Consider the following 15,911-nt stretch of genomic DNA (forward strand, 5'->3'; position numbering starts at 1 on the left):
TTTTATGAAACTCCTTGAACTCTTATCAAAGGTATGTTGGGTTTTCTTCCTCCGTTTCTCACTGGGCAGACAGAGTGGTCTGGTGAAGGGGAGGATGAACGAGGGCTGGGGAGTTTTTCGGCGCTCTTTGTCCCAGGAGCGGAGCAAGAGCTCGCTTGAGTCATAGAGGGGCCTCCTGGAATAATACGGTCAGACCCCTCCTGTAGTCTGGCAGGCCAGCCGGCCGCGGGTGGCCAGGCAGAAGCCTGCGGCTGATGTGAATTCATGAGTGGCGTGGCGTGGGGACTCCAAAGCGAAGCGTGGAAGACGGTAGTCGCTCTTGTCTGCAGAGGCAGAAATAGTTGTGAAGACTACCTCCCGCTAAAATAAAAAAGGAAGGACCCGAATCCGAGCGTGTACGGCTCAGCGCCGAGTGGCCCGGCTGTAGGTTCCCGGCTTTAGCGGCAGCGCTTGGTAACTTGTTCCAAACGCCCAGAGCCCTTTTAGGTGAAAAGGTTTCCGCTTGTTCTCGGTTATTGGTGCTCTTCCTTGTCGTTTCCTCTTTTGCTCCATGGTCCGCGTTTCGTTGTCGGGCCTGAAGACGTCCATTGGGTTGATTCGGCTCTGTTCCTGGCTTCGAGGACTCGGAACCGGGTTTCCTCCTCCTGCCTTCTGCTGGCTGCCCCGGCCAGGCTGTGCGCTCCTGTCCTGAACCTGTTCCCCCCGCAGAGGGGCTCGCCCTGAATCCGCAGTGGAACGGTCCTGCTGGTCCGTGGGTAATCGGGTCGTTACTCGGAGTGACCGTCGGTGCGGAGGGCCGCAGGGGGTGACCTGCGTCTTTCATCGCCAGATTGCTTCCTTCTCCTGCTCCCGGCCTGTTGTAAAAATACTCCGGCACGCTGATCTGAGGTGCAGCCCTGCGCTTCTTTCAGTGAGCTCATCCCTGTGCTGGTCAGTTTTGGTTGTGTTTGCAAGTCGTGGCGCTTATGTGCTGGTGAGGGGATGGCTCAGAAGTCCAAGGCACCGGGTGCTTTGACTTGTCCCTCGCCCTCTTCTTTGGCTGATTTCCCCCTTTCACCCCCTTATTCCTCTCTGTTTGGGTTGAACACAAGGGCTTGTATGTGAAACGTTGATGGCTTCATGAAACATCCATGTTAGCCGCTGGAGTGACGGTAAAAAAAAAAAAATTGCCAGGAAGCCAATGTAATCCAGAAGTAATGAAATCGATATTGTGCTCCACACAAGCCGTTACCAGGGACTTCATTGCTTATCTCCGATATCGGAGGAGGTGTTGATCTTTGCGCACCTTCAGTGGTCTTTTTGTGTGCGAGAAGTGAAGCTGTCGGCGTGAGAACATCCCGTTCAAGTTCGAAGATGTCTGCTCTGATAAATGTAGCTGAAACGGCCTTCGCTGTGGTTAAACGTGTGATTTATCTCGGGCGCTTTTTGACGTCATTTGGGTGTAGCTGTCCGGGCTGACAGTGTTACATCTTTGTAAAAGAGTACTGGACACATCCACGGGCGTATAGACACCTAGAGTAATAAATCCTGTACTGTACACCCGAGTTAATGTAATGTGTGAATTTCTGGGTGTACAGATGACTGATATGAATGAAAAGAGAAGAAATGATTGTCGCTGAAGGCAAGTTCACTAGGCCTACTGCTGTCTGAAGGGCTTTTTACTCTTTTTTTTCCCTGTTTTTTCTTCGCTGTCCAACCCTTGCCTAGCCTCTCTGTGAAGGTGTCTCGCAGGCCATTCTGTTGTCAGCACTGCTCGTGTGCCAGGATAACCCCCTGTATTACACTGGAGCTCAGACCAGGTGCTAAAAAAGGAAAGTCAATTATTTATATTGCAGCCTGAAGTTGATCTTTCAGCACTCAATCCCTCTGATTATGGGAATCCCATCCTACCTTGATTAATAATATGTAAGAGGAACCTTTGACCCCCCTTGTTGTGCATACGATCATATTTTTGTGAACCAGTGATTGAGAAGGAATGCAGCCTTCTTCAGGAATGTCTGAAGACCTGTTTTTTTTCCCCCAGCTGTTTGCACGAAGTTCATGTTGGGTTTTTTTTATTATCAGTTTTGATTAAGAAGTCCTGAAACTATCAAACTAATCCTACAATCGCCAGTGGGGCTGTTCAAACTGGAGGACATAGCAGAGCTGAGCAAGCAGTGGCCCCTGAATATTTCTCATGATTCCCCCCTCACCTTCCTTTAAGAGCAGCCAAGCAGTCCCGTCCATAAAACTACATTTCAGCCATGTTTCTTGCTTTTGTTTTACTGTAGTGGCATTGAATTAAATGTCGCTGGACCGGTGATTTGCGTCGGTAAAGGTTGTGTAAATCTGCCAGGTACATCGCATTCAAAGTTTGGATGCCGATTTGAAAGTGTCAGTGGATGTTGAAAAAGAGAGAGGTCTAGCTCGGGCTGAAGGTTCTTGAGAGGAACACCATGCGGTGTGGTCGTCGCTGGAGGCTTTCTGAAGTGAAGCTGAAATAGCTGTGAGGAGCTTACCAGTCTCGTATTGACTGAGGCTGTTATTGTCGTCCTGGTCACAGAAGGCCAGTATTTGAGGCTGTTAATCGGAGATCTGGGAGGCTGAGCTCGCGGTCCTGCTGGCTTCTTCTCTAGAAGGAGCACCCAAGAAACCATTGGCTTTAAACACAGAGGCTGTATCTCGGCTATCGTTCACATTTTCATTCATCGGTGTGGAACAGTGTGCTGTGCCTCAGTGGAGAAATTGAGAGGGGGGGGGTGATAGTTGATGGGGGTGGGGTAGTCTATCATTTTATTTTGATTTCATTTTTTATTTGAAAAGTTAAAAGCTAATGATCAAGGGGGCGGGGGAATTAAAGGAAAATTGCTAAGGGAGGGACAGACCTGCTGTGCGGCAAATCTGGAATACTGCATCTTTTCTGCAGTCTCTAGACTGGCACAGTTCTCCAGTAGTTTTTGGATTAGAATGCGACTTTTTGGATTAGAATGCGAGTTGGGGGGTGGGGGGTTTCATGTGAATGTTATTGCTTGTATGAAAAGCGGTGTTTTGCAGTTGATTGACAAAGCAACAGCGGTTTTTAATGGCTGAGGTGAGCGGGCTGCCGGTCCTGCCAGTGGTTTTGTGTCGTCTAGAGCAGTGGACCTCTCCTAGGGGCCGTTGTGAAACGGTGGCAGTGCACACATCTCGCGGGGCTCTGCGCGTCCCGTCGGCTGCTGTGGCTGATGTCTGTTCGGAATGTGGCGACATGAAAGGTTTGTTTTTTTTTTTGTGGTTGGTCGAGAGGAGCCGAGGTTCTGAGAGCAGGGCTTTTTTCCATGAGACCCTGGAAATAATTTTCAAGGACGAGGACAGCTTGCGCTTCCTCTCTCTTCCTTTGCTTTGTGAGCTGCAGAATTCGCAGAAGCCGCCGCCGCTGCTGCTGCTGCTGCGTGCAATTATAGATGTTGAAGAAAAAGGTTGTTCTAAAGCAATGTCATAGCAACAGTTAAAGAATCACGTTGTTGGAGTGACGTTGTTGGAAGAACAGGCAACAGGGCTTGCAATGCACCTGGCCAATTTCATCTGCTCCATGCTTAACTTAGTGTGTTGCCTGGAAATTCTGAACTGCTTTTCTTAAGTTTAGTGCAAAATAGAGATTTCAGTGCACCTCAGGAGCCTCTAAACAAAAAGGGATGAGCGACAACAGGCCGTGTGGAGGGGAGACCCTTGCTCACTCTTTTGATCGCTGAAATTCGGCCCGTGACTGTGCCTGTTCCCAGGCACGGTGCGGTTCTGGTGCGACAGCCTGTCTCTCCCCATCTGCCGATAATTACCGGATTACCTGTTCGTTTAATGTCCTTAGAGATTAAACACTTCTTTTCACCAGTCGACTGGGTAGACCTTTTCCAGTGCTCTTCGCAAGCAGATAAGAGTGTGTGTAATCCATAAATCTAGGGCATGGATAATATTGGTTTATTTTCTTTAAGCACCTCGAGATTTTGTGGCCAAGTCACAGCACGGATTCAATAAAGCACTGTAGTTTTTGTGAACTCTTACGGACGTGGTAACTAATGGTCTATTTTTTCTCGAAACCGTGTTCCGGCTACCAGAGGGCCACTGCCTTTCCCAGCCCTGGTAGAGTTTGGTCTGGGATCTTGGGCAGGGCTCCATGAGTCTACGGATAACATATGGCAGGGCCAACTGTGCAGACGACCACTCGGGATACCTCGGAGCCCGGCCAAATCTGCAGAGCGGGGTTAATGAAGTGTGCCACCCTTCGAAACGTGTTGCGCTCTGGATACGGTTAATGAAATCCGTTCTGTTAAATGTGTATCTGCACTGGGCCCGCCTGAGTCTGATCGGGACGCTCCTTTATTTCCCCCCGTGCTGACCCTCTTTGAAAAGAAAAGCCTGTGAAGAGCCTGCTGGCAGGAGATCTTCAAAAGCCCTTTCACATGTCCCAGACCAGCCCGTTTCTCTGGGCTGCAGGAAGTGTCGGAAACAGCTTTTCACCGCAGGGCATTTTTTTTTTTTATCCTTCGGCAAGAGTGGTGGAGTTAGCATTTTTTTTTCTTCCCCAATTTCCTCTCTTCTCTTCTACCTGACGTTGGCAGCGCGTCTCAACAGCGGAGTCTCTTCTTGCTCCGGAGGGGGCTGTGCGCTCGTCTCCGGAAGCGCATCTCCTCGCGAGAGGCCTTTCCCACCCTGCTCGGCTGCCTGAGCTCCTGTCTCCCCTGCTTTGTGGTAATTAGGTAGGCATGTGGAGGAGTTCACCGGGAGGTCCTGAGTTTCATATGAACTCCGCTGTCCGCTGGTACGCAGCCTGTCAGTGGCAGAGTGGCGTTCTTCCTTTTCTTTTGAGCGTTTGATGTGCGGTGCGGATGTGATGTTTGAAAGATTTAATTCGAAAGCTGGAAAACACTGCTGAGGCTCCGAAACGGCAGTGGCGAAGCAAACGAAGTCATTTTAACAAACAATAGGCGGTTGACACAGTGGAAAATGACAGGCCGTAAAGCTGTTGTGAGAAAGAGAAGTGAGCGGTCCAGAGATTTATTAAAATTGAAGTTAGGATGAACATTACAGCAGTAAAACATTTTGGTTGTCCCTCACGTTTGACCATTTTGGTTAATCTTACATGACCTGAACTCCCACAGAGAACTCTGGACCTTTCCAGCTGCAGTCCATTGCCTGTAGTTCCTAGTGAGACCTTCCATCACACAGATGGCATGCATGTTTCTTACCTGCGTGTTCTTCACTTGTTTCTTGCCTGTTTCTTAAGCAGTGCAAAGTACAGTACATCTCAGGTTACAGCCTGGACTGGATATGATCTGCAGCGGTGACTTTCAATCCCCTGCGCTTAATTGAACCTTCAAAGCTGAAATGTGAGCAGCGAGCATAATACAGTATCCAGCTTCCCTCTGGGGCCCCTGGTAGATATGATGAAAGTCGACCGGAGCTGCCTCTGTCACTGGCGCGTGCTGCGAGATAGCTTCTTATCAGCTCTCGCCATGCGATGAGAAACCCTTTCATCAATACACCTGCATCCTAGTTTTTTTTTTGTAAAACGTCTCGATTGTTATGCTGGCAGTCTGGGAGACTCTGGAGGGAGCTGACAACCGTGAGCGAGAAAGAGGCAATATTAGGGGTTCGTCATCGCGCTGCTTTCTTTTTATTAATTGTTGAATTAAGAAAGAATCTCGAGTTCCTGTTAAAATAGGAAGCAGCCCCTTTCCTCTTGGAGTTTTTAATTCACACATAGGCTTGTAGGCTAAGCCTAATATAATGAATGAAAAAGTATTTACTGGCTTATCTAAAAGCAAGAGCATTTCTGCCACCGTTTACAATGAGAGCGCCGTAGTTGCGCTGGTGGGTTCGCATTTGTCTTCATGCAAATAGATCTGATCTTCTGTTCACAGACCCGTAGCACTAGTTGGGTGTTGAGATTGACTTCACATTTGGTTTTTGAAAAGCACTGCAGGTGTGTGCTTTGAGTCATACTGCTCTGTATGCAAATCTTCAGTCTGGCTGTTGCCAGGAAAAAAAAGTGGGAGGTTTATTTAAATATGTGAATGGTGTAAATGTGTGACGTTCGGGAATTGCTATAAGTAGATGCTCTTAGGGATGCAACTTTGTACTGCTAGTGAGGGCATCTTTATGGATTTTTAATCCCACCCTAACACCACCATCAAATGAATCAACCATGCACCCTATTTAGAATGAGTAAATTCACCTGTTTTTGAGCACAATTTTCTCTCTGTAAGGGCAGCACATCAGCTCACTGTCATGAAACTGTTTTCTCAAAACTGGTGGGCTAATTCCCTCTGTCCTTTGCTTTGCAATTCGACCCCACCTTCTCACACATTCTTCTGTATCTGTGCTTGAGGCTTCCTGGGCGTAGGCCTTTGCTTTTCTGCGGTTTTATTCTGACACTGCTTTGGCCATTTCTGTTCTCTGCACACCTGGTTTATTTCAGTTAAGAAGAGCATTGCAGTGAAAGGCCGCACAGGGGCCACAGACATTCTGACTTCCAAATATTATGCGATAGTCGGAAGTCAAGCCACTTGATCGGTCTTTGATTTCCTGTGTTTTTGCTGTGGGTGCATGATTTATCTGTGGCAAGAATAAACATTCCTCTAGATACAGAGCAGTGTAATTAGATCAAACTTTTGCATAGGCGAGTTTTCTTGGGCTTTCTGTATAGAAAAAAAAAACATCACTATGGCGAGCCATGCTTATAACTAACCTATTTCCGTAAAAAAAAAAGCTAAGATTGCTCATTTTAATTGCTAGTAAATCCTAACTTACCTACAGCTAGCCCAGTGCTAGCGAATGGGGATTTCTGGTCACAGTCCGCTCGTGACATGAGCCAGATTCACACCCACAATGCCTCATGGAGTTCCGCTATGTATGCGCCACTCGAGAGGTTCCTTTATCGACCGTTCATAACAAATCTGACTTACACATGTGGAAGGGAGCCAGGAAGTCAACACTGACGGTCTGAAAGTGTTCTCTCCGTAGGATATTTTAATAAAATTTAGGTGCGGGTTCTTTATTCAAGTTTATTTCCATAAACGCGGCCCACATGGTTTTTGTAAAGACTATAATCTTCTCGAGTAAGCTGTAGACTTTGCTTGTCTCTGAGCTGCACAAAGTCATGAGAAATTACTTAATAGACCGTCAACTAATTTACAACTGTTTTTATAGTCTAATTGCAGAAATCACACTTCTGCCTTTTTAGTGTTCTGTGAATTTCACTGCGGTTTTCTGCAGGGACTAATATTTGAGTGATATGGTGAAAACTGTCCCAGCGTGGCAGGGTATGAGGGGAAAGATCAGCGTAGGGGGCTCTCTTTCCTGTGTGGTGTAGTGGCTCTGGAGTGGAGTCCAGCTCGTGGGCATCTTCTTATTCTCCATGAAATATCCGTTCTAGTAAAACACCCGCCCCTCCCCTCTTGCAGGCAGTCAAAATGAGCTGCAGTCGCTCTTCCACGGGCAAGAATATAATCCCCCAGACAGGCTGAGCACAGAGGAGCGTGTTTTGGGTGTTCTGCTGGACAGCACTCATGTTTAATTCATCTCTGCTTGCGGCGAAGCTTTTACATCATGGAAAAACAAATAGGAAAAATGTCAGGTCTGTTTCTCATTGTACAGCTGAGGCCAAGATGAACTGAAGGAATGATGTTATCTGGTGAAACGTTTGGGACGTGAGACCAGGGGGGTGCTGGGTTTCCTGACATCAGAGGTAGAATGTGGCATTGTAACACTGTAAAGTATTAAACTCCGTATTGGACGCACACTCATTTTTTTCCAACTTTCCCGTGCACTGAATGGGTCCGTAGCTTTAATGCAGGGGCAGCAGACATCTCCTAAGAGCATTGCGTTTCATTCTCATGCCTGAACTGGTTTGTGTTAATAAACTGAAAACCTCCGACCTTGAAGCAGAAGAGATTCTGTGTGTATAAGCTCATTATTAACAGCCCCTTCCCAGTGCAGTATGCGCCGTGTGTGGGTGTGCAGAAAGCTGGCTTATCTTGCACATGGCAGTGGGCTCCAGTGGCACCAAGTGACGTCGCCAAACAGGATTCTTTGCCAGCCTTTGTAAAATTGGATGCCTGGTTTTTAACACGGGTGCTTAGTCTATAAATAAATCGGTTTCAATTTATAGTTGAGAACTGGCGTGAGATTGTCGGAAAAGAGAAATGGTTTTGAAACGACCAAAGAGCCTTAACTTAGGAGAGAGAGCAGCCATGATAATCATAATTTAAACAGCCAGCAGCCATTTCACCCTGCAACTCACAACTGACAGCCCAGTGAAGCTCAGCAGGTGTGCGTCTGGTCACAGGTTGCTGCTGGAGGAGGTGTTAGTGGGGCCCGTGGTCTACGTGGGTCCTAATGCCCCAGTACACTGTATACTATACTGTAAAAAGGTGCCGTCCTTCAGATGAGTCGTAAAACCGAGGTCCTGACTCTCTGTGGTCATTAAAAATCCCAGGGATTCTTGAAAAGAGTAGGGGTTTAACCCTGGTGTCCTGGCCGAATTTTCCCCTGCCTTTATCAGTCATGGCCTACTAATCCCCATACCTGAACTGGCTTCATCACTCTGCTCTCCTCCCCACTGATAACTGATGTGTGGGGAGCGTTCTGGCGCACTATGGCTGCTATCGCATCATCCAGGTGGGGCTGCACATTGGTGGTGGTGGAGGGGATCCCCATTACCTGTAAAGAGCTTTGAGTGGAGTGTCCAGAAAAGTGCTATGTAAGTGTAAGGAATTAATGATCAATTAATAATTAATGATTCTTGCAGTGATAAGCAGGTAAGGAAAATCGGGATTGTGCTGTGTGTAAAGCACGGAGCATAAATAAACGCACACATTGTTCTGCCCTTCTTATTTGTACTGAAGGGTGGCTTCTGACAGGGCACGGGGCTCTCCTGCTGCCCTTGCTGTCCTCGAGCACACTCTGAAACACAGCTCCATATCCGCTACAGCCCTAACTTCTATTACGGGAGACATTCCAAGGGTTTTCTCCCGCTAGGGAAGGACCCGCGAGAAACTAGAGCCTGTTAGCAGCACAAGGGCAGTCTCTGCTGACTGTATGATAGCACAGGGACTCCTGCATTCTTTCCATTTCCATCTTGAGCTGCCGCTGTTGAAAGACACTGGGAAGTGTAATTAAATGTACAGTAGGAAAGGAGGGCATGGATGGTTGGTGGTTGCCAGTGTTGGATCCCTCCCAGAGCTGCAGAGGTGCAGTGATGTCTGTGAGCTGTGAGGAGGCATGCCTCTAAGGAGTAAGGTTTAAAACGCACTCCGTTTTCTGCCCTGTGTCCTGTTGCTTTGAGTGTTTGGTGGTGTTGCAAAAAAACAGAATGCCCCGGGGGGGAAAAAAGGACAACCAACCTGGTTCGGATCCTGAAAAAATGGGTTGTTTGCGTTGGGGAACGGTAAGAATATGGAACAGCGGAACAGCTGGACCGGGATCTGTATGTCCCAGCAGGGTGGCCGGGTCGCTGCTGGGTTGTGTGGGGTGGGACGGAGAGGGTTGCCAACTGGAGCGCAAAACAAAAAACGGACAATCGAACCATATCTTGTGGGAACAGCATTCCCCGTTTGCTTAACACCGGGAAGTGGATTCTTAAAATATTAAAAGTGATAGCTTTGTCGTTAAGCGCCGTGGTCGGGAATGAAAGTTGTATGTATGCCACGTCTCCACCTCGCCGTGCTAAGGACACAGAGGACTGAAAGTAGCTCAGGGCTTCGGCGTGCCTCTTGTGTTCTGATCTCCCCTGCAGTGGACCTTGAAGACCACGTCAGAGACGAATCAATGGCTGACACTGCAGTTCTGCTTCCCTTCCCTGTTTGTTCTCTAGATCTGGACCTGCTGAAGGAGCTGTCACCCTTGACCTCCCCTAGCACTTAGATGCTCTTTTGTCAATTACCACGATGGCTTGCTCAGCTTTCACGAGCTGCCCAGGGCATAATGTCCGCGCAGCTTGCTGTTTTTAATCTTGTCGCTCTGCATTTTAAATGCTGTTGTCTCCCCCCCCCACCCCCGCACTGATTACAGTTCAACATGTAATTGGCACCAGCTTGCTAAACACTTACGGGCGTCTGCCACTGATCAGCTTGGCCGCCTGCTCTGGAGCCGGATCTCTCCGTGTGGAAGGCTGGTGTCGGCATCCTGCCACTGAATCTCTGCACTGTGCCAGGCCTCAGGGGCCTGGTGGGAGAGTCACAGGCCCCCGCAGACCACCAGAGACGAGAGAAGCAATGCACCTGAGCATGGGCCTAGCAGCTCCTGTAGACAGACCAAAAGAGAGTGGTCAGATTCATTTAGAAGTGTTTCACTTTAAGAGGGGGGGGAGTTGTTGTTTTATAGATTGTGTTACGCTTTCATGTTCAAAGTCACAGACCATTTGCAGCTAAATATAGAATGCAGTAGCCTAGGCATGGTAACTGAACACCACCCAGAATCTCCCCACTGCCCAGGAACTACTGTACTTGAGATCAGCAGGAAACAGTTCAACAAGTCTGGTTTCAAAACAGCAGCAAAGAAATGCGACTTTCCTGGAGTATCAGTCATGATATTCCTGTATGCTGACCCATTCCTCCTCCATCTTACTGTGTAGAAAAACCTTTACAAGCGGCTTCTAGCTCACAAAGCTGTATGAAAACAGAAACTAATGATGAGTTAGGTCCGATTTTTTTTTTGCTTTGCAAACCAGTGCAGGTTGATATGTTGCCCTGACAATGGTTTGTCTTACTAACACAGGGCTTATCGAAGCATGGCGTGATCACTGTCATGGAGCACCCTGGTCATGAAGCCCGCACGGCCTGCTTGTTTGGCTTGGCTGTCGGCAGGGGTATAAGTTTGCCGGATGTGTTTATGGCCAACCTCTCGCTGGGGTCCCGCACAGAAGAGCTTGGGTCTGTCAGTCTGATCCCTGACGCAATTAGAAAGTCTAAATAAAAACTCCAGAAGGGATGAGATGCTTTTTTTGGACTTGCCTCTCCGGGGCTTCTGGCTCATATTGTTTCAGAGCCTTGAGGTTCTTCATATGACAACACGGGGTCAAACGTAACAACAAAGTTTCTGTCTTTCATCAAATGTTTGATTTTGGCAGAAGTTCGAAGAGCTGATGCTGGGAGCTTTTTGGCAGAGTCTCAGTCTTATCTCGGTGAAAAGGTCTCACTCCTCCTGGAGAAACCTCTCCACCCAGCTTTTACCAGGAGACAAATGTTTTTTTTTTGCTTGATGAGTGTAAAAAAATCCACATTGTCAGCTTAGGTCCTATTGCTTGGTGATTTATGATCACAGTGGTTATTGTCACTGAATACCATTCTAATTTGGTTTTCGGGTCTAAAATCCCAAAAATCCAGATCTGCAGACTAATGCAATCTTGAAAACGGGTGAGACATCTACTGTAGGTTCTCCCAGACTGAGGTCATCTCTCCAGAATTCTTGAAAACATCTCAGAAATTGTATGGAGGACAAGGCTGGAATGCTGACCTGCAGCTTGATAATAGGTCCTCTGTGATTTCAAAGCACATCTGAAAAATAGTGGGTAAAAACAAAAGAGGCACAATCCTTTAGTTTTCCTAACTTTCTTTTAACTGATAAAAGCTGAGTAATTTATCCGGGTCTTATTTTGTCTTCTTTTGCCTGGAGATGCGTTGGAGGTGTTATGAATTACGCTGCATATCATTGTAAAGAATTAAAGGTCAACGAAAGGAATACCAGTTGGTTTTGTAATGTCTGATTTGTGCATGATAAAAAGTGATTCTCTTCTTGAGCGCCTTAAAGGAAAATGAGCATGGTTGAGGCTATCTGTGCTTCTTATTTTATTAGGTCTAAATAAACCGTGTCTGTACAAAATTAAATGGAAAGCAAGACTACGCCTAGGCTTCTCTGCAATATTGAAAGCTTATACATTTTTCTACTTCAAACAGCAGATTGTAGAAAAGACTGAAACGGATCAAGCTCTAGTGATTACCTGGAGATCCTGAGGGTGGAGTAGAAGATCATTCATGTTTTTGGGAGAATGGCTGTGGAGAGTGTCACAGGGCTGGTGATAGTAGCTACAGCCGATTCACTCCCTCGCACTGAGCTCACAGGCTGCTAGCGTGGCCACACGTCTGCTTGGCTTCCCACATCTCACGCAGGCCTGCGCTGCGCTGAAATGCGTCAATGTCATGGTTTCCCCTGGTCAGAACTAGACCAGGCCTGTTTTCATTAACACCTGACTCGGTTTTTTTCCCCTTAACATTTTTTTTTAAACTCGCTACTTGCAGGGTGTCCTGAGACTACTCCAAAGCTACCGTATGTTTGGAATTCGGCAGCGATAATCTTGGCAATGTCGAGGAATCCCCTGACCGCATCCCTTGCGTTGTGAAGCCCCTTGCGGTGGCCTTCTGCTTGCTCTACCGTCTGCGGCTCCTGAGCGTCGAGCCGGTGTTATGTCGACTCCTGTTTGACTGAGTTTTCCTGTCTCTCTACTGTTCGTCTGCGTGGTCAACGGGGCCTTTTGTTAAAACCCCAGCGCTCTGGAACACCTTCCCAAAAGAAATCGGGGACTAGCCCTGATTTTTATGTCTAGGCTGGTAGTGTTAGCTTTGTTTTCATATAAACCTTTGTAATTTTAATTCTTTTTTGAGACGCGCATTGTACGTATCGTTATGATGATTTAAATGATTATTTGGAGGTGATGTAGTAAGACAAAGGGGCGAGACGGTCAGTCTTTTCTCCTCATTGCCTCTGAAGAGTGACATGGACTCCTCTTGGGTGACATGCCCGTAGGTCATAGGTTAGATTGGGCAGTCTGTGTCTACAAGTTAAATTTTGTGTGGCTGTGCTGTGCTCCAATAACCTCCTTATTAAATGCAGGGCTACAAAGCAAGGTTCCGAAAGGCACTGCATTTCTATGCTTCAGATTAGAACAACATGGTCAGCCTAACGCCATCACTGAATTCAGGCAGCGATGCAGTTCCACACGCTTTTAAAAGCCAGTGGCTTTGCTCGGCTGGTGTCCCTTCAGGTAACCACCACCATGTGGTTCGGAGTACCTGACCAGCAAAGCACTAGGATTGTCTGGGAGCGCAGACAGCCAAGCACCCACTGTTTCACTACAGTTCCCAGTGAAATGGGAAGCAGTGTTTGACTTGGTTTTCTTCTGTGTTTGAGCAAGGGACAGCAGAACATTAGAGAGAAAGGGAGAGACACCAAGTCTGAGAGCCTTTTCTCTGGGTGAAGGGAAGCACGCTGCAGATTGTGCTGTGCCAGGTATTTTGTAGGAAAGTCAGCAGTTTGAGAGTAAACTCAGGCTCTTTATCAGCTGCCATTAATCTTTGTGGATGGGTTTGTGCTGTATGATAAATGTACAAGGCCCTGATAATTAGCCAGACAGAGTCTTGATTCTGTAGCTGAAAAGAAACAGTATATATTCAACAGGTCAAATGATTTGTCCGCTGTTGCTGTGGAGCAATGTGCATTTTGTTTTTTCTCCTCCGATGACCACCAGTAGAGAGAGACCGTTTACCTCGAAACTCTGAAAAACTCATCTGGAATTTGAGTCCAGGGATCCGGTGTGTAAATTTGCCTCTTGACCTTTCCAATTTCCCGAGAGTGCTTCTCTGGTTTGTGGTCAGATAATTGAGAACCAGCTTCTCCAATCCAGCAGATTTTCGAGATCACTAGTTTCTAAAGGCCTTGGAACATTATTGTGACAATCAATCCCAGATGATTTGTTGATTGAAGAACTTCACAGATCGCTAGGAGAATTAAACTTCTCCTACTTGAACAAATTTATGATTTAACAATCATAATGTTGTCATTTGGAAGTAATCCGTTTGGAATTGAATATTTTAGGGAGACCTAGAAAACGTCCTGGACTAGGGCTCTCCAGAGCCAAGTTCAGGGACTCCAGTTCATGCGAGAGGTGGGGTTTTTGTCAGAAGAAATGCTTACCCCGCCATGTGGGAGACATACCAGCATACATCCTGTAAGAATGTCCTGGCAACACAGGAGAAGATTAGAGCCATGATAAAATAGCGGTAAAGCAGAGATAGATTAAAGAGTTATTGTACGACCTTTCGGAAACCATGGCAAAGTGATGGTGTGGCATTGGCACAGTAGGACCAGGTACGGCACGGCCCAGACAGGCCCTGTTCAGTGTGATTAAGTCCCCTGAAGGGCCATCCCACAATGCCTTGCAGTGCCGCATACAATGGCTCATTGCACCTGTGTGGCCGAAATAAAAATTCATCCGACATAACAATCGGAACGTGCGAGCACGAAACCCAAATTTAAAAGCGTGATGTTTATAAGGCCGGACTACTCTCCCTCTCGCAGAGCCTGCCCAGAAGGTGGATTTAGCTTGTCTGAAGCGGTCCTGCATGCATCTTTGTATTGTGGTGTTCTTCCTGAGCTTTCCACCAGGCTGCGTGACTCCTTTTTGGCCACGGAAGGGGGCGATCCTCACGCCCTGAGGCCGCTCAGGGGATGGGTTCTGCAGAGACTGTGAAACACGGATGCTACTGCTTATTCCCAGCTCTGGGCTTTATGTACGATGTCTCACTGACAGGGCCGCGTCTACAGAGTGGCGGGGCAGCTCGGGTGATATTCAGGCAGGGCCACCCGGGACTGTCTTCAGGCCCTCCCTCGCTCATGGCTTCATGAGGCAGTGCTAGAGCTCTCACCTCTTGCAGGAGGAGCACGGGGATGAGCTGCCGTGTGTGTGTGTGTGTGTCCCGACACACTCACGTGGTCCAGCTTTCCGGTGGGCGTTCTTGCTTTAATAATGGCTTCTTCCGGGTTCTTATGTAAATCCAGGAATTACGAAATTTAGTCCAGCATCTTTTTTTAATTCCTTGTAAGTTCACTGATGCAGGTTTCCTCTGCTGCTTTATATCCGAGATGCACTGTGGGCGCTGTGAGAAACCGTGTGCATTAGGAGTAGCCTATGTTCATGTGTTCCCCTCATCAGTGTGCCTTGCTGTTCTCTTTGCTGCTCAAGTTCGGTCCATTTTTTATTTAATTCTGTCGTTGTCTGCCCCCACTCACGAATACAGCTTCGCATTGGGAAACTGCAGCTTGATTTATTGATGGCGAGAAAGAAATATTTTCCAGTAGTTCTCCTTGAAGCAGGCTGCTTTGTGCTGCTTTTTTATTTATGATATAAGAGTTTCTACTTATATTCTATGTCACTCGACTTTAAAGTGCTTTGCGATGGATTCGGCTGGGAGTGAGGTGGTGGAGTAGAACATAACGGAAAGGTGGTTAACTGTGAGCGTTCCGTCTCCTTTTCTTTTGTCTTGATAATTATCCCCGATTTACAGCGAGTGTTTGGAGGGAGTGGTGGTAGGCTGCCCAGGTAGACAATTCAGATAGTTTTCATTGTGATGGTGACCCCACCTGTTCTTACAGTCTTACCTCAGCTTTGGTTTTTTGCCATCACTAATTGGACTCTCTCCATCTGAAGGTGATAAGCACCGAGGACCCAACAGCAATCTGTGTTCAAGGGAATCGGAGCTTTGATCTTGAGCCTGCTTTCCCAGCTGAGCCTTTACGAACCCTCAGGCTATCTGCTGGATCGAGATGAGAATGTTTGAAAGAGAGTAGAGAAACTGTTTGCTCCTGAGGTTGAGGAAGCTTTCTGAGTATTTACATGTCCTTAGCCTTTTGCACTGTGTCTGTCTTTCACATTGATCAAACCCTATCCTGCAGTTTCCCTGAGCGAAAAGGTTAGTAGAAACAGGCAATCAAAACTGCCACATAGGCACGCAGCCGATATAAAGCACAGGATTTATAAACATTCTCCTCGCCTAAAAATGAGGTGGAAGTCTAATATGTGCACTGCAATATGAAGTCCCCTTCAGTATTGCAAGAGGACTCCATAGCTATTCAGTTTCTATATATAAACTCAATTGTCAGTATGGCATCTTTTCAGAAAAGCT

The 15,911-nt window shown here is 47.3% G+C and overlaps 1 protein-coding gene across 20 annotated transcripts in view; it reads left to right on the forward strand.

Moving 5' to 3' along the window:
- Positions 1-15,911, forward strand: part of mark3a (MAP/microtubule affinity-regulating kinase 3a) — a 62,172-nt gene that overhangs the window by 15,924 nt on the left and 30,337 nt on the right. The window lies entirely within an intron of this gene.

The sequence above is a fragment of the Lepisosteus oculatus genome, chromosome 8 (genome assembly GCF_040954835.1).
Source record: "Lepisosteus oculatus isolate fLepOcu1 chromosome 8, fLepOcu1.hap2, whole genome shotgun sequence".
Lineage (NCBI taxonomy): Eukaryota > Metazoa > Chordata > Actinopteri > Semionotiformes > Lepisosteidae > Lepisosteus > Lepisosteus oculatus.